The sequence below is a fragment of the Aythya ferina genome (genome assembly GCF_964211825.1).
Source record: "Aythya ferina genome assembly, chromosome: Z".
Lineage (NCBI taxonomy): Eukaryota > Metazoa > Chordata > Aves > Anseriformes > Anatidae > Aythya > Aythya ferina.
Window position 1 is genome coordinate 26,518,412 of NC_140299.1, and position 20,116 is coordinate 26,538,527.

Genomic DNA, 20,116 nt, shown 5'->3' on the forward strand with positions numbered 1-20,116 from the left:
TGTGAGCTTCAAGGTCTAAATGTTATCATTAAAAGTCTTAAGTATACACCCAGTAGAATCAAGTGAAACCTGTTCATTTTGGTTATGAAAACTGAATGAGTAAAAGTAACTGACTTCTTGTACAATTTCTTGTACAATTTCTAAAAGACAAGAAGTAGGTCTCTCCCATCTGGAGGCTGCCTTAACTCTATAAAATTTAGTCTCATTATCTTCATTGTATCATACAATGCCTTTAAATGTTAGTTGTTGTGAGTGTAACACATCTCACTCTTCCTCTGTGCTTCTAGGGCAATGGATTTACTTGGAAAACAGCAAGTGATGGTTGAATGTGTCTGGGAACTGAAATTCAGAATTTAAGAGATCCACCCAAGGATGTGCAACCAGTTAAATGCGGAGCTGATGTGAAAGGTTACACTGACATGTAAGCAAACAAACAAAAGCCTAAATAAGCCTTTTTATTTTATTTGGACCTCTTTCCTGAAGTTTTAGATGCAGTTTTCTATAGTAGCCTTCATGTTATATACTCCCTTTTTCAGAAAAGAATTTTTATTTAGCTGATGCCTCATACTTGAATTTTCTAAATGCTCAAGACATGCTTTGAGTAGGTGAGATTTTATGCCTAGTTCATGACAGAGTGTTGAATAGTTGTGGTGAAAGAGTGGCTAGTACTGCTTGGCTATACCTGCTGTCAGCAAGGAGGAGTTCAGGCACTGTCTGACTGCCTCTGCAGGACTGCTCTTGGTCACACAGAGGGGACACTGTGATCTCTTCATGCTCCATCCTGTGAAAATTTAAAGGAAAGTAGTTCCATAACTTTCTGACTGTTTTGGCCACCAGATGATGATGTGCTCCAAAAGGAAGGACGGACTTTGTTAGAAACTGTTGGGAAATGTACTTTGGGAGAGAATTTGGGACAAAAGCAGAAGGGTGCTTTGTTTCCCAGAGGAGAAAGAAAGGGCTGAGAAAGTAGTGGGATGAGGAAATGTTATGAAAGGTGCCCTTCATCAGTATCTTTCACCTCTTGATTGATGCTGGGCGTTGGAGTGACTTACACAAACAGAGCAGGCTGCCTCCCATGAAGGAGCTGCATGGCATAGCACTTGGCTAGCTTTAACCACAGCAGGGTTTGCTTTTTGCAGGTAGTGACCAGATTTTGATCAGTGAATTGCAATAGATCATTACCATAGTAAAGTATGCAACAAACGTCCTCTTACAAGAACAGAACCTGCTAATCAATCAGTAATGTAAATAAATATGTAATATTTAAGAGAGTGCTAACTAGCTCCTGCAGAAAGTATGGCAAGACCTGTTGTAACAGTTAAACAGTAGAGATTAGTGGTTTAATGTACTGGCAAACGCATAGCCCATAGGTTGTAGTTTGCTTTGCCGTGGGAAAAGGACAGGTTGTCAGTCCTTCTTCTCACCAGGGAAGAAGCGATGACAGCTGAAGATTTACTTGTCTGTCACACTTCCCTGATATGGATGAGAAAGGAGTCCAAAGGGAGGATTAAATAAGCAGAATGACTGAAAGGAGATATGTGGGGAGAAGGCTGAGGTAAAACTTTCCTAAATCTAACCTAGCTGGAAGAGAAAGAAACTCTCTGACAGCCAGGACCATGCAGAGGACAGGAAGATGTGCAAGTTGGAGGAGGAAGACAGTAGACTAGGTGTGCTGGAAAAGCACATGTGTTTGAGATGGCAAGGGCCGGACACAATGCAGAGGGCCTGCTGAAGACAGGGAATGTAGTTCTGTGCAGAATCTATGAGTCTGAATGCAGCCAGCAAAGACAGCACCACCATACAAGCTGCCTTAAGTCTCTGGAGCATCTTAAGTCTTTTAAGCAGCATCTATTCCGATATGCTCATCAAGATTTGAGCTATGAAAAAAAAAAAAAAAAAGAAAGAAAAAAAAGCATCTGATCCAGGTACACAAGTTATTAAGATGTTTTTGAATCATGTTATCCTGGTTTCATGGCTACCTGCTAAGCTATTGCAGTAGTCAAAGGCTGAAGCTTCATTGTAGCTTGTGGTTCTTGCAGTGCACCATTTTTATGTGTGTGTGCAGGTACTGAGCAGCAGCTTATGTTGCTTCTAGAGCTCTATCCAAAGGAAAGTTAGGACAACACAGGCAGGAGAGGGCACTTGTCGGAAGGAATAACTGGCATGAGTGGGGGGAGGAAGTGGGAATGGGGTTTTTGATTCAAACTTCATTTGAATCAAAGACTCATTATGCTGCCTTCATGCTCTCATTTCTTCACGTTCTCTAAACCAAAATATGGTATATGTACACAGCCTGTGTGTACACGTGCATGTGTAAATACAGGTGTATACCTGCAAAACACCCCTTGCTGTCATACTCAGATCTCCATCACAACACTCGTGTGCTCAGAACAGTGCTCGAATTTACTTGGTCTTATGCTGATAAAGATGCTGTGAGAAGCTGCATAGGACAGGGCAGACATGCACATTGGAACTGATTAAATATTTCTAATCCTGGCTGTGAGGTAAAAAAGTACTGTCAAATTGAACATTTTACGATGCAGAAAACTACTACAAACCTACTACTACCTCCAGAGTTTGACATTTACAAGGAAGGATGCTGGAGATTTTTTTTGTAACAGCAAACAGGAGAGAATTGCCAAGTCTATACAATATATTGTGGCTAGGCTGTGACTTCTTTTCATGGCCTGAACTGACTGAAAGCTGTGTGGGAGTCAATAACATGACACTAAATCTGAGGCATTAAGTCTTGCAGAGGATCACAGAATCACAGAATCATTAGGATTGGAAAAGACCTCCAAAATCATCTGGTCCAACCATCCCCCTACCACCAATGTCACCCACTAAACCATGTCCCTAAGCACCAGGCCCAACCTTTCCTTGAACACCCCCAGGGACGGTGACTCCACCACCTCCCTGGGCAACCCGTTACAATGCCTGACTACACTTCTGAGAAGAAATTTCTCCTAATTTCCAACCTGAAAGGATCACAGCACATTTGCTGAAGCAGTAGTTGCTTGTGCTTGAACTGTACAAATGTGTGCATGGTGCTGCTTGTTGGCTTGGGGCAGGGTTTCCTGCTCCAAGACAGACTCACTTCTGTCTGACTGAATGACACCCACCAGACAACTCAGCACAGAGTATGCAAGAAGTTACTTTTAACTGATTAGATACATTAGCAAAATATTTTAAGAAAGTGGTTTTGGAAAGTTTGATTTTGCACTTAATGCTAGGATCCAAGAAGGGCCCGAGTCTGTTCCTCTGGCTGAAATACCTGTGCAGTGTCCACTGGAATGGTTCCCAGAAACCTGATGGTTTCTAGGGTATTTATTTGTATAAGAGGTCCATGAGGGAAGGCTTCGTGCTATGTGATGGCAAAGAGGGACAGAGAGTCTTGTGTATGCAAGGTAATTCTGCAGAGCAATGGCTTCAGTATAGGGAGTCACATGAGAGTAAGTATCTAAGCTGTAATTTGTACTGTGCCTTACGCTGTGATAACAAGGGGCTGCAAAAGAAGTTTGTAGCATAGGAAGGAAACAAAACCTAATCTTCCAGAGCTTTAAACAACACCCGGATTGCTGGACCACCCTTACTCAACGGCTAGAATGAAACTTGGAAAGTTTGTTTAAAGTGAACTAATTCTGATGTTTAAAGATGCCACGTAAGTATTTTTTCCTTGATCACTCTGACAGCATAAAGTTTTGCTAATACTGTAAATGTGCAAATCTGCCCCTTATAATCCTTAGCCCCTCCCTCAAAAAATAGGTCCCTGGAGATCTGGAGTATGCTCAGGGTCACCTACCTCACTGATAATGAAGTGATCTGCCATGCAGCCTGCACACCACAGACAAGAAGGGGGCTCTGGTAAGCACCACTGTGCCCATGTAGCCATTAGGAAACATGCACTTTCTTCCTCACCCTCAGGTATATCAAAGGAGAGAAGACATTTCAAAAACACAGGCACCCATGAACTAGTGGAATAATGTAAAACTTTGTTCTTGGTTAGAGCCTAACCAGTAATTTCACCCCTATATTCTCAGTCTTTTTTTTAATGTCTGTCCTGAAAGAGCTTAAGAACCAGTCTTTAATTAACTAGTAAATAGAGTCTCTTGACATTGAGGAGGAGATTTAGATGATCCCTTTAATTACTGGAACCAGATTTAAGTTTGATTGCAAATACCAGTTTGCTACTTGTTTAAGTGATGTGAGGTGCTGGTAAAGAGTTACGAAAAACTTTAATTTGCATCATCCTTCCATTCCAACTGAAGCTGCTATTACTAAAGGAAAAACTTGTTTAAATCCACATATCCATGTAGTGCTGTTGTTTGAACTGGAAATGCAAGTGAAATTGGATTCACATGATGGCTTGAGAAATTTAAAGCGGTCTTCTTTTTATGGTTGATTTCTCCTTGTTATGTGATTAATGCCTGGCGGATTGTCTTTACAGTCCAACCGTACAAGCAGAAAGTTGACCAAGAACCTTATTATATTAAATGGTAGCTCTGGGTAAATATCTGTAAGTAGTTCCAAAAACTTCCTAAGAACATCTGTTTTGGACCCCAGGTGGTGAGCTCCTTGTATTGTCTTTCAAGTGAGCACTGGAGGTTGTCAATGTATTGCTACCTTCCTGCCATGCTTTGAGCCCCTAGTTAGATTTATAAAATTATGTTAATTCTGCTTCTGTCAGTGCCCCTCCTTGTTGGAACCATCTGTTTTAAATTTTGCTTACCTGCTTAGTGTGAAACAAGTCTTCTCTGCCTGACTGCATAAGGAAGTCACAACTCATTAACAGCTTATGTTAAAATACCTAGTGGGAATATGCACTCTGCTTACACTGATATGTTTTCCTAAGGTGAGAAAAAAATTGCATTGAAAACTGCAAACTGAGAATGATGATTGAGTTGGGAAGATAGCTGTAGGACTTTGCCCTGTCCCCCAAATCATTTATACTTGCCTGGAGAAAGCCCAAATTTGTGTAAAATAAATCCATTTGAAACACTGGATCCCCTCCAGCAGCAGCTTCTCTGGTTTGAGTTGCTTGCTCTCAAAGCCAGAAGCTGTTAGAACAGGTTTGACCAGTTGCTGCAATTCAGAGAACATTTTAAATAGTTATATGCTAGCATTGTTGGATGAATCTGTGTGAAAATACCCCTATTGCTCCAGTCACCACCACGGTGCACTAGGATGAACCTTTACTTCTGTTTCAAGAGTTATTGAGCAGCACTGGTGCCTGGGGTTAGACCAGTGGGCTAATGGTCAGCTGCAGCAGTGTCCAAACCCCCAACTCTACAAGCAAAGGATTGAGAAGAGCTAAGAGAGCAGGAAGAAAATGTGCAACTCAAACAGCTGTGGAGAAACACTGTGAGATCCTTTGGATCTTTCCTTAGAGGAGTGGTCTCCTGCTTTTTCTCTTTCTGCTTCAGGGTATCTCTCAGCCAGCTCTGCTTTCAGATACAGCTTGAAAACAGCTAGTAAATAATAAAATGTGGAGGATAAGGATTTCAGCTGTTACTAATGGTCAAATTATGGAAGGGAAAAAAGAGGATCTACGGGTGTTGTGGGACAGGAAAGGAATGGAGTGTGGCATTCAATACTAAATGGTGAAGAACAATGCAAATAGAGGAGATCCAGGCCTGCTGGCTTCGTATCATAGCTAGGATTAATGTTTGCAATATCTTTCACTATTATGAAATACAACAAAAGCAAAATTAATTTCTTATTGTTTTAATACCACATGTCTAGATATCCCACCCCACAGAACAAAATCTGCCTGGTACATAGAGATGTTCCAGCATGGAACAAAAGATGATTCCTATGCCCCAAGAAAGATGTTCAGCACAGAGAAACAGTGAGTATTGTCAGAGTGTAATGAAACAATGCAAAAATCAGATGGAGATACATTTTGGTTACTGCTTTTACTCTACTGCAGAGTAGTTATGGTCATCAGGCCAGGGTTATTGATTCTTAAATACTCATTCTGAGATCTCCTTACACATTTCCAGTTGTGGTAGTTCTTGTATTCTCCTTGGTGGGACATAATCAGGGTGTCCTATTTTCCCTTCTTCTCCAAAATCAGCTCAGACCTAGCTGCTCAAAGTGAAAGCAGGTCACAGAATATGTCAGCATCTGCTACAATGGTGTGTGATTGACTTTGTATCGGAGATCTCTACAGCAGCTCCTGATGTTTTAATATTTTATTCCATGCTTCATATCACAAATGTTGATGTGAACTTTGATTTCAAAGGAATTATGATCAAGTATTCACTGAAGGAAGAAAAAGAGATAACAACTGAAACTGATTTCCTTAGCAGAAATCAATAGCAGAAAGGTTGATGGCTTAGGCTAAGGGTTCCTTTGTCCCTGCTTAGAATTGACTGAAGGCTGTTGCTTCTCATATGTGAGCTGAAAATAAATTTCTGGTAGGCTAGTGTCCATACTGCAGAACTGCATGAAAGTTCTCAAACTGGGGGTATGTGAAGAAGTCACTGGAGATAACAGGTTGCTCTGCATCTTCTGGTCTGCATGTTCCCAGACCTGTTCCTCCTCTATGCTAAGGGTGAGGTATTTTGAAATTGTGTTCTTTGATGAAAAATGAACGAACCAGTTCACATTCACGAAGTGATATTGCGGGATGGAAACACATAAAGTCCTTAGTTTCTCTAAGGAAAAATGGTGACCGCTAGCTTGGTATTCAGTAGTTAATTGTTACTTGCCCTTGTCCTCAGTATCCACAGAAGTACAAAGGAGAACGGAGGAAGTGTTAATGGCTATGGCATCCGCTTTGTGTTGTGTTGCATTGCATTGCTCTTTCACATGAAAGAATCCATAGTAGTGGGAACTAAACTAGTTAGTGTTTCAAATATATCTTCTCTTGGCTAGAGGGAAGACGAGTGCTTCTATGGTTATTGATCCAGCTTACTTTGAGAGTATCATAAAAACAGCAGTCACAACAATGCCTGCTTCTGTCTGGTAAATATATTAGCTGTTAATGGCCTTTAAAAAATAAGCTTTGTATGGAGAAAAACACTAAGGATTCCTCAGCTCTTTGAATCTTTTAAAAGATCGCAACTATTTCCATTTAAGAAATTTGCTCCTGCTCAGCTCTATTCTAATAGTCATCAGGCTGGCTAGATAAGCTATTAGTCTTTCATCTGTGTAATATGCTTTTGGCCTGAAGCAAAATTTGAGTTGCTCAGTAATGTCAGGAGAACCACACTAAAACAAACATTCGCGTCTGATGTCATTCTCTAAGGCTTTCCTTTGTGTGTGAAGTATTCAAAGTCCATCTGAAAGTTGAGGTAACTTCTCCAGCAGTGGCCTTTGCCTTCCTGTTTGGAAAAGATGATTACAAAGATTATTACTTGAAGGGACAAGTTGCTGATTCTCTTTCTGTCTCCACCAACATGGATCGGGACTAATTCTACTGACTTTAAGGCTTTAGTCACTGTGATCGAAGAATCAGGGTGAAGAGGTGCTCATAAAGCTGCGGCAACATTTTGATGCCGATTAGCACTGTTAAACACCAGAAATCTGCTGTTGCCAGTGAGTGGCTTTCTAGAATTAGCGAGGGTGCTTTGAGCACAGCAACAATCAAGAGTTTACTTGCACCATGCCCAGGCTTTTAAAGAGATATTGAATAAATTTCATGCCAGACTCTTTTCCTGTCCGTTCTGTATTGCCCTTTGAAAATCCACTTCTTTTATTCTGTTTTCCTTACGTGTTCTTAAAGCATTGATCTTTAGAGTGGAGTTTAACATTTCACTTCCTATCTTACTTCCATCCTGTCAAATACAGTTTCAAATAACTGGAGCCACTTGTCTTTCATGATCAAAGTGATACAGACTTGTGTTCTCAAGCTTTCTTGGCAACATGTCAAGAACAAACCCTTTTTGTGTGTAATATACAATAATATGATTTGTTGTATGGACTGTGTTTGAAGAGAGGGTAACAGCATAGGTTTCCAGGATCTCTTCAGACATACAGTTTAAAGGATATAGGGAAAACTAAAATTAGACACAGAGAGTTTTACCTCACTATAGGGAAGCAACAGATTCATATGAACAGATTCAACAGATTCATTGTAGAGTCAGGTAGGACATTTATGATCTTATAATTTGACTGGTCATATAACTTAGGTCACAGAATGTCCTTCAGTATTTTTTCCAGTGAGGAAAATTACTAATGCCCTTCAGGAGCTTTCCCAATTAGCCATAATTGCTTAGTAATTTATTTAAATTCAATGGCAATCAAATAAAAAGCAGGCTAAATTTACTGGTCATTTTCCTGATTTCATATGCTGTGGGGTTGGTGATCTGCAAACTCCTTTGTGATCCCTGTGTTATGAGAAGAACTCCAGGGCTGAAGTCATGGTGCCCTCTGAGTCTCAAGAAAATCTACAGGTCAGTAACCTTTTATTTCTGACCTTTTAACTGGCTCTAGTGGGCCATGAAGGCCTAAATGCCAACTCTTTCAGATTCCTGGGAAGTTTCATGCTTCTTGAATCTAATTCTCTCTGAGAGTTTTGCTCTCATATATTCAGGTCACTGATATTGCAAAAGCAACTCACAGCCATGCGTGAGGGGGAAGCTCTGGGGCATTGAGTGTTATGCAGCTAGTGTGACAGGATGAATTCAGGGCAGTCGTATAACTCAGAACTTACACCTCTCCCAGGAGTAACTCACCACTATGTCCTACCTAACCACAACTTTCCAAGGATAAGAAATGTGATGCAAACTCCTTCAGAAGAACTTCTCTCTCGATCTTCTCTGTTCTCCATTATAAAATCTGCCTCTGCTTTTTAGTCACTTCATCTTTCCCCTTCTTTCTAAGAGTAGCCTGGCTTATTACACTAAGATCCATTGACTATTCCGTAGGCTTCCAAAAATGTTACAAATTGCCTCAGGCCCATTTTGAAGAAAATGTCGAACTCATGTTGACTGTGAGAAGAAGGAGGGTGAATCTCTAATTGCATTCAATACTACCAGCACTGGGGACTTAGTGAAGATAAAGGTGACATGAAGGAGTAAAGGTTATCCTTTTTTTTGCCCCAGGATAGATATGAAGGGACAAATCTTCTTTTTCAGAAACCTGTCTTGAAATCATGTGGGAACTGTGTTTTATGGTCTCCTCCACTCCAGCAATGGCAATGAGAAGCTATTGAAAAGGCTGAAAATAGAACTTGACCTTTATGAGATTTGTCTCCTGTTCCCTTTTTGAACACATACATACAAGTGCACATAAACACACATCCATGCCAAGTGGGAAAATACAGTCATATTCTTTTACTCTGCTTTTTTCCCCACCAACCATCAGTTAAAGCAAGCATTAGCCTACCGTTGATCTCTTGTCTGTCCCCAGCTGCTCCTAGTGACTTTCCAAGAGAGTCGGGGAGAGTGTCCCATTGGGGCCGCTTCAGGGACCTTCCTCAAGACCAAGCCTGAAAGGCAGTGAGGCTATGAACCCCACTGGTGTTGCAGATGAAGGTTTCTCTGCAAAGCAGAAAGGGAACAATGCACTTGAGTGCACTTGGATCACAGGTACTTTCTAAGTGTCTGCAAAGGCTCAGTGTTGGTGTGGAGGGAAAGGTATTTTCCAGTTATGGCTGTTAGTTTAGAGCAGATCAGATGCTGGCTTACACTCCTTTGTCAGCTGCTCTGGAAGCCCTCTTTCTCTTCCAGTAAAAATGTGTGTGAGATACTGTGCTATCAGCCTTGCATACTTGAGGGCTTTCCTTAAGATTGAGAAGTTACATCACATTTGCATATTTAAAAGTTGCCTCCCTCATCTTTATACTTTCAGTAAGGTGGTACACATATAGAGCTGAGTTCTGGGAGATTGGAAGAAGTTATTACTTTTATCACCTAAGTAGGCTGCATCATTGGATGTTTCTAAGAACAGATTAGAAAAACAACTGTCAGGAATGGTTTAGGTACAGCTGAGTCTGCCTTGGGGCAAGGAGGCAGATGAGGTGACCCCTTGCAGTCCCTACTAGCCCTAATTTGTATGATCCTCTCCCTCTTATGGAATGCGGGCAATGTTCAGTTTGTGTAGAACAATTCACAAGCTCAGTGTGGCAGAAAAGCCTGAATTCCCTGACTACTGGGCAACAGTATGTGTTTTGGTGCACTGTGAAACTCCATGCTTGATACTGCTCTGGCAAGAGGTTCATTCAGTGTAATTACTGCATTCAGTACAGTTGTTCCTGATGGCTTGTAAGGAAAAAGGCAGTCAGTTTCACTAGAGCTGTTAGGAGCTTGGAGTCAGTTTGACAATTCCACATACTGTGAAATTGCCTCTTGTGGTTATTCACAGAATCACAGAATATCCCAAGTTGGAAGAGACCCACAAGGATCATCAAGTCCAGCTCCTGGCTTCACACATGACCACCCCAAAATCCAACCATCTGTCTGAGTACATTGTCCAAATGCTTCTGGAACTCCATCAGGCTCTGTGCTGTGCCCACTGCCCTGGGCAGCCTGTCCCAGTGCCCGACCACCCTCTGGGTGCAGACCCTTTCCCTAACCCCCAGCCTGACCCTCCCCTGTCCCAGCTCCATGCTGTTCCCTCGGGTCCTGTTGCTGTCCCCAGAGAGCAGAGCTCAGCGCCTGCCCCTCCGCTCCCCTCGTGAGGGAGCTGCAGGCTGCCATGAGGCCTCCCCTCAGCCTGCTCTGCTTGGGGCTGAGCAAACCAAGGGGCCTCAGCTGCTCCTCATACTTCTTGCCCTCTAGACCCTTCACCATCGTTGTAGCCCTCCTTTGGATGCTCTCTAATAGTTTTATGTCCTTCTTATGCTGTGGTGCCCAACACAGCCCACAGTACTTGAGGCCACAGCAGTGCAGAGCAGAGCGGGATAATCCCTTCCCTGTCTGGCTAGCAATGCTGTGCCTGATACACCCCAGGGTACAGTTGACCCTTTTGACTGCCAGGGCACACTGCTGGCTCATGTTCAACTTGCGATCAACCAGAACCCCCATATGCCTTTCTTTGGGGCTGCTCTCCAGCCTCTTGTCCCCCACTCTGTATATATAGGCAGGTTTGCCTCACCCAGGGGGGAAAATCTGGCACTTGCTCTTGCTAAACTTCATATGTTTGGTGATTGTTCAGCCCTCTAATTTATCAAAATGTGTCTGCAAGACCTCTCTGCCTTCGGGGGAGTCAACAGCTCCTCCCAATCTGTCATCAGCAAACTTACTTGGTACATTTTGAAGTCCTGTGTCCATGTCATATATGAAAACACTGGAAAGAATTGGCCCTTAAATGGAGCCCTGGGGAACCCAACTAGTGACTGGTCACTAACCTGATGTAATCCCATTTAATAAAACCCTTTGAGCCTGAGTCATCAGCCAACTGTTCACCCATTGCATTATGTTTTTGTCTAGCTGTGTGACAGAAGGATACTGTGAGAAAAAGTATTGAATGCTTTGCTGAAATCCAAACAGATTACATCAAATGGTTTCTCTTGGTCAACTAGGTGCGTAACCTTGTCATAAAAGGTAATTAAGTTAATTTAACAGAACTTTCCCCTCATGAATGAACATTGGCTGTGACCAATGACTGTGTTGTCTTTCAGGTGTTTTTCAGTAACTCCCAGAATAATCTTCTCCATAATTTTACCAGGCACTGAAGTGAGACTGACAGGCCTGTAATTACCAGGGTCTTCTTTCTTGCCTTTCTTGAAAATTGGAACAACGTTTGCCAGCTTCCAGTCAGCTGGGACCTCTCCAGATTCCCAAGGCTATTGAAAAATAATTGAGAGATCTCACAATATTAATCATCTCTTTGAGTACCCAGGGATGAATCCCATTGGGTCGCACAGACTTATGTGCATCCATCTGGAGCCACAGATCCCACACAACTTTGGAGGTTGCTGGGAGTTTATCATTTCCACAGTCATGGTCCTCCATCTCACCAGATGTGTTAGCCAGAGCCCATCATAATGCTGAAATCAGAGGCAAAAAAGTCATTAAACTTTTCTGCTTTGTGTATGTCTCTGTTTGTGAGGTGACAATCCTCATTAAGTAATGGACCAATGCATTTCTTTTGCTGTTTATGTGTTGTTTTTTTTTTTTTTCTTTCTTTCTTTTTCTTCTTCTTCTTTTTTTTTTTTTTTTTTTAAATAAAATCTTTTTATTGTCCCCCACAATATTGACCAGCTTCAAATTTAATTGAGAATTTTCTCCCTACAATGGCAAACAGTGTCTGTGAAGTCCTCCCATATTACCTGACAGCTTCCAGTGGCCATGCACTTTCTTTTTCTGCCTAAGATCTAGAAGATCCCTACTCAGCCAAGCCAACCTTCTGTCCTGCATGCTTGACTTCTGACATTTTGGAATTGGCTGTTCATGTGCTTTTAAGAGGTAGTACTTAAAAAGTGAAGAGGAGTCTCTGGTCATGAGGCTCAAGCAGACAAAGTTTCTAGGGTCACAGTTTTGGGTTCTGGGTCACTGGGGACTGTAGTAGACTAATTAATTGATCTTTTCAGTTTTGGCTATTTGAGTCACTGGAAACCAGTTATTTTCTAGGGAGTGTTTCAGGGCCATGGGATTCTAAAGCATCTGTGGCCCTTTTGTGAAGGTCCTTGCACTAAAAGCCTGAGGGAGTCTCAGCTCTACCCTATCTTTTGTCTTTGTTCTGAACACGGGACATGCTGTTACAGGCTGGAATGGGCATCTGTCTGCCCATTGCTGTCCGGACTTATGGTTGTGGTTCTTTGTCCAGCTCCAGGATCAGAGGATGATTGGAAGCTTGGCATCTTTATCTATCCTCTCATTATAGGTGCACAGACCACCACATTTTGTTCGCATGAAGAACAAGTATATCTTGCTTTCAGTGTTCTCTGAAGGGATGGGTCTTCTTGGCAACACTCTTGAAATAAGCTGGATCTTGTCAAGGGAGCCACGTAGGTGTCAAAGTAGAGTACTCATTAAGTACTATTGGTTTTTCTTTAGTAGTAGTAGTAGTAGTAGTAGTAGTAGTAGTAGTAGTATGGATAGCTATACTGGTAGCTTCACTGGTCTTGTCTGGTGGTTATGCACAGATAGTTTAGACCAAAGCCTGCTGAAATTTACAGTAATCTTTCCATGGATTTGGTGGGATGCCAGGAGTGTAGCTGCCTGAGACAGACTGCTGCTACATAGCAAAAAACAGAGTTTTAATTTCAAGGGCTTGCACACACCATCAAGAGACTTTATTTGTATGACAGGCTGAATGGTATCAGAAAAGTGTAAGGATAAACTTCTGCCTTTCTCAGAGGACTTTTCTACTAAGGCTGAGTTGGAAAATTTTCCTGTCTTGAGAAACATTATTGTAAAACACTGATTTGTTGAAAAAGATTTTTTTTTTTCTGAGAAACTTATCAGCTGTCTTGAATCAGCTGGGAAATGTTTCTCACGAGGCCTGAGACTTCAGAAGAGGGCAACGGAAAAAGGGGGAGGATGAAATAGGGAAGACCATAAATCTGACTTTACTGGACCAGACCAAAGATCCTGTTTTCTGCCAGTGGTTGAAACTAGATGCCCACAGAAAGACTTTAAGAACAGAGTATGTGTATGATGCCTGTCTTTGCATAACTCCTCATTGCAAGGTAATAGGAAGATAGAGAATTTGTGCATGCTCAAGCCAGCCAGTAGCTCGGTGGTAAGGGCTCTCACCTGGAGGTCCTGAGTCCAGCCTCAGATCAGGTATAACAAAAGCTGCAGTCTGTGAGTGCCCTGAAAAGTATCACTGGCAGTGCGCAGCTCTGACTGTTCATCAAATGATTGTTCTGATTTTAAAAGAAAATATTTTCAAAAACCATGCAGTTTCCCAGGAAGCAGAATTTGCATGCTATGGCTAGCTCTGGGCTTGTTTCATCACTGCTGTCACATGCTGTCTTGTTGTCAGTCAGTGGTATCTTTCCTACTCTGGTGGCAGGGAGCATTGTACAGCAGTGCTGTCTTCACTTCTCCCTCTTTCTCTTCTCATCAGATCATTAGATAAGATTCTTCCTCATTGCTTTTGGGTGTGGTGGTACCATATCAAAAGTGACTATTACTGCCTTTGATACAAAGGCAGTGCAGCAGAGTGGCCTACCTAGGTAAAAAACAAAACCAAAAACAACAACAAAAAACCATCAGTTAATAACACGCAAGAGTTAAGAGCAACATCTCTCACAGTTTGGGCAAACGAGCTGCATAGCTATTTGGTAAGTGGGAACATACTAAGACTGAAGAATCTCAGATTCTCTCCCAAGCTGTGAGGTGAGTGTGCTTTTGTAGCTACCTGCTACTCTGGTGCTGGCCCACTGAGCTCTTTGCTTCCTGTCTCAGACTTTGGTTCCATCCCCACAGGGTCAGGGAAAACATTTCACTGGCCTGGTGACATATGTCAGGTTTGAAGACAAGAAACAAAATCTTTTGGAACAAAGAATGTATCTGAAATTACAGCCATGTCTTTTTATTATGACAGCCTAATTATCTGATATCCTTCAGTATATATCATCCTTGTTAAAATGTTTGTGCTACATTTTATATAACTGAAGGACACAAGAACAAAGATATACCTTTTTCTATCCTAAATAGCACTATATTTATATATATATATATTATCAATTTGCATGAAAATCTGATGTGTATTCAGCAGCAGTAAAGCAGTTTAGAGTGCAGATCTGAAAAGTGATGTGTTACTAATCACACAAGAGCGTGGATCAATATATGTTTGATTTCTAGTTACCTTTATAGTGACACCTTGAAACACAATATCGATGGACCTACATTTAATGATGTATAGGCCCCAAGTGCATTTTTTTTTTTTTCTGATATCGAATAATACAGTAAAAACTGTAATGGGGAAGGTAACAGTCAAGGATAGCTTTGCCATGTTTCTGCACGTTTCTCTTCTTGATAAAATACTTTTTGTTGCCCAGGAGACTCCTCCTTCACTTCAGAAATGTAATACTCAGGTTTAACAAAAAGTGGCAGGCAAAGTGTCACGAGGAAAACACAGGCTCAGCAATACAAGAAAAGCCATGAGAAACACACATTCTTGTGTGAGAGAGCTTATGTGTGGTACACATGTTCACAGCATGTGCATGACTTTCCAGAGCATTGCAAGTCTGCAGTGCATGGGACTTAATACAGGATCAGGAGAAGTGATGCTTGGGTCTGGCATTTTGACAGTTTAATATGACCAGGTTAGAAATTTAACCCCAGGTTAAGTCCCACAAATGCTATTGGCTAAATTGTGTTCAAATGAGAGTGGAAATAGAATATGCATGAAATAGGATGACGTAAAGTAGGAAAAAAAGGAAATTGCTTGCTTGGGTCTCTGAGCCATGGTTCCTGTCCACTTTGGTTGTAGTAGGTGATGAGATTAATGTTCCACACCTCTAGCCACTTGCTTTTCAAAGGGAACCACTTTTCACAGCCCTGACTTCTAATTTAAAGCCACTGTCCACTTGGGCAAGTTGTCAGGCAGACTGTGTGGTCTTCTTCCCCTTCTTAAGGGATAATTTTGAGTGAGGACTTGCAGACAGAGGGGGCTTTAACCCATCTCAACTACTGCCATTAAAATCAGCAGGAAATGCAAGTTAAATTTCTGTATGTCTTCAGGCAGTCAAAAAAATAAACTACCCCATTTCTAAACAAAAAAGCATAAAATTCTGTAATTTTCCTCATGACTTTGAGTAATCAAAATTGGCAAAATGGAGCTCTACCCAACTCCGAAACTGTTTCTTTTATTCTCTGCAGGTAAATTTGGGAAATTCCAACCCATGTTACTTACTCACAGACTCACTTACCTTCCAGACATGTACTGTAGAGTAACCAGAAGTGATGTTAAATGATAAGCTATTTCAGTTGTTCTTGTAAAAACCCAGTATACTACACAGGGTAGGGTGCACGTTCTTCCAAATCAGCCGATACAGTTTATTTTTTGTGATGAGTTTAGTAACTTGTCATTATCTGTGGAATGCAGGAAACACAATGCCTAATCCTCTAGCCAGTTGTTCTTTTACAAATTCCTCAAACCTGTAACAATTTCCCATTATGTCATTCTTACTAAGACAGATGCAGCTGAGAGATAAGCCTTGGGGAAGAAGGTAAAGTTGCAATATGAACAATCTTAAATGCACAGAGTAACCTGTAGCCGTTGCTTCCTACTCATAGTTTCTCTGATTTATAATAATGGATTTTATCCATTAGATCCTATATCCTTAAGACATGAGGAATGAAAGAAATGAAAATGTCATTTGTTTCATATGCTGCTGAGTTATGTACTTTTAAGTGGGTTCTGCTGCTCAGAGAAACAAGTTTTCTTTGACAGATTGCTCTGCTACTGCATTTGATTTCAATTTCCCACTGAATAGTGCCAAGTGAAATCTGTTATGCTTTAAGTTGTAATATGACTTTCTCCGACACTATCATCGTATCAATCATCCTAGTTTTTTTTTTTTTTTTTTTTTTTTTTTTCAGCTAGATGCTAAGAATGAAATGAATACAGGGCACATACATGTATTTCAATTAGTTGCAGGCCAAGTTCTGGGCAAGTAGCCTTCTGCCCTTCATGAGCACCAACAAGTTGAAATCAGAGAATGTGAATCGAAGTAATTTCACCAGAGAGACCCAACATTTTTTTTGTATCACAGAGATACCCTGGTTGCTCCCAGGGAAATAGCTTGTGAGGCAACCATTCACCATTACCTCATTGCAATTGGGATCATCCTGTCTTCAAAAAAGAAACCTACTCTCTGGAAGAACGTATCCTGTAGATTGCCAGAATTTTTATTTGTTCTGTTCAGATTTGTTTGTGCATCATTTTGGAGAAAGTTCAGATAACTTTTTACTAGTAGAAAGCAGCAGGAAACCATCTCAATTTCAGAGAACACAGCCTGGGGACTGCTGGAAAGGCTTGTTGTGTCACAGCTTGAGTGCCGTGGAAGTGAGTGATCATACAAGGCATAGATTGTTCTTGGCTGCTGTCTGGTTTTGTTCACAATGGGAGATGGATGAGGGAGAGCTGCCAGATGACTATAGCAGGGTTGGCCCTGCAGATTTCCTTAGTGCATGATGGGAACAAAACCTGAGGAAGATGCATAAAGCTGGAGTCATCAGATGACACAATGAGAAAGGATCGTTCTAAAATACAGAGCTAAAGGGGTGATATTTTCCTTAGCTCAGATGGACTCTAATTACTGCAGTTCATCAGGATAATTCTGTATCGGAATATCTCATACCGATGCTCTTTGCCTGTCCTCTGACTTTTAGTGACCCATGGTGAGTCAGGCTGGGCTTCCTTCCCTCTCCTCGGCTACATAAGAAGTGCTTCAGGAGTGTATTGCCCATGTTGGTAGCTATCTCGCTTCCCTGAATGCTTTCGTGTGAGAGGGATCTCTCTCTTAATATGGGTATACAGATGCAGAAATGGACGCTGGAGAGATTGTTTTCTCAGATGCAGATGGTATTATTGTAGTTGGGCTAGTCAGAGTGGAATTGGAGTTTTGTTTAACGGTATTCATTCTGCTAAAATTTGCCCATAAGTTGCTTCATGAGCACACTGAATCAAATGATTAAAATGTCTTCCATTTGTCAACAATCACTCTGATGATCTTCGTTTTTCTTGTTAGAACACTTTATCATTTCAAAATGCCTTGAAATAGCTAAGGTAGAGCAAAAACTTTTTTTGTTTTAAGGTATTTTGTTCCCCCTATTTCCCTTTACCCTTCACCTATCATGGACTTTGTAATTTTTAATATATGGAGTATTCTAAAGGTGCCACAAGGATGTTTTGAAATACTTCCTGTAAATGGTTTATCTATTCAGCATTTATTATCTTCAGACCTGTTTTCTTTTCCTATGGCCTTATATACTCTATACTATTCTATACACGCATACTAAATGGACTTTTTTTGTGGGATTTCAAGACACTGGCTGAGTAAGACCTACTGTTCTGGCAGGGCTGAGGGACATGCCAGGGGTTTGGACAGAATCACTGTGCCTGGTGTTCAATCAGTTCTAGTCTGCCATTAGCCAATTCTGCATTGATCTGGTGATACGATATGAGTGGTTTTTGCTGTGTTGGTGTAATTTCTTCCCACAAAACAGGGCTGGTGTATCACCTGAGTCTTTGTGGCAGTGGGGTACAGCTTAAAGGTAGATATAAAAGCCCTTTGGCATAAAAAGTCAGACTGTGTTCAAGCTGGATCCTTGGCAATGGTAGCCTTGCAAGAACTGTATAATCTCTCCTCTTATCAAACAGATTTCCTGAGAACAAATCTGATCTGAGGCCTCTAGCTGTAGTTAAAATGATTATTCTGCGATCTCCTACATGTTTGTGTAGCTGCGCTGGCTCATGTTATGGATATGGGAGGGGTGATAATCGGCAGGAGAGCAGATAAGAAAAATATTTCCTATCTGAGCAAGTCATTCCATGTTTTCTTCAACAACAAAGTCAGCTTGAGAAACCTCTTTTCCTCCTCATTCATTCATTCATTCATTCATTCATTCATTCATTCATTCATTCATTCTTGCCCACCCTGCTCTGCAGACACCAACCTTCTAGTGGTGATGATGGAACTGCTCATGGGTTATGCTGCAAACCAGGTCACTGAAATGGCTCCATGCACTCCTGTGCAGCATGACTGAGGGCATGCAAGACTGTGGTATGGCAGAGAAATGAGCAGCTCTTGGGAGGGACAAGTGAGAGTTTCAAAAAACAAGCTTTTCTGAAGAGAAAATATGTTATGAACTACATCCTTCATCACAGCTCACACAACCATTTCCATGGGTAATTGGCTGCAAGAGCCACGAAAAAGATAGATTTTGTCCAATAAGCATATAGTGTACAAGAGAGACATTTTGAGAGGATAAGGAAAGTGAAGCAAGCTGCATGTAGACTTGGGGAAGATGGCAGAGCAGAACGTTGACTAGTTATCTGTTTGGCTGTCATGGGCTAGGACTTGGATTTTTTTGTGAAAAAAAAAAAAAAGTGTACTTGTAAGGAATTTGATTCATTAGAAAGACATGTCTGGTGTCTTTTCTATACAACCATGGCAGAGAGCCTGAAAGGAGTCAATGAATTGTTGAGGTCAGTTGGCACCATTAACTATTCCAAATGGGAGTTGTTACATGACCTGGGCTGTACAGAAGAGCATCATGATCCTGAAATATTTGCCCATTAAGGCTCAAGTTCTAGTGCAGATGTGTTGGGCCACACAGAGCCTTGAAGATGAAAAATGTGAAGAGAACTGCACACTGATGTTATCCCAGTAACAAATAAAAACTTTAAGGTATTCACTATAAATGTCTCCTTTTCAGGGAGCTCAAACCTCAGAGCCGTGAGAGTGCTTGCTTTCCAACTAGCTCTTAGATGCATATTGGGCAACAGCCTTTCCAGCTTATTCAGAGTTTGGCAGGTAACTTCTTTCTCATGAGTACCTGAGCTATTTTTAGATAATGCAGCTGGCACACTTCTACAGGCCCATTAATGAGTTAGGAATGCTCATCTCAAGAATGTGTATTTGTTCCTTCTTCGAGGCAAGCAAATTGTTGGAGATCAACAGAGAGATTTATGAGCCTCCATGAAAGTGATTGGTTTCCCTGGCATTGTTCTCAGTAGGGATGGTATAGGAAGGGACACGATCCTCCCCCCTTGTGTGAACCCTCAGGATAAGTCTTTTACAGATAGTGGCTATGGGAACCAGTGCTTTAGAACTTGCCTGTCAATAAAATATTCAATATCCCCTTTGGAATGTGCCTGCAGACTGTTCCTTGGGATTTAGAAATGCAGACGATGATAACAGGAAATCAAACAAGCCACTGCATTTTGGCAAGGGCAGCGTATGCATTCACCTCTGAGGAGATGGGGGGTTTCCCCACATGCTTTATGGAAAGTTCTGAATTAAAACTTCTTAACAGTTGTGAAGAGAGCTCACTGACCGTTCTCACTGCATGATCTTTCTTCCCTATAAGCAATTCACTCAAAGGAAGTGTAAATCCAGTTTGAGTGTACAATGGCAAAGTTGCAGCTTTCTAATTTCAAGCACTCATATGTTTGTAGACTGAATGTCTGGCAAGACTTTACTGGATTGTTTACTAAACTGTTTTGATGGCTGCGATACCGAGCAAGAGATCAGGATCTCACT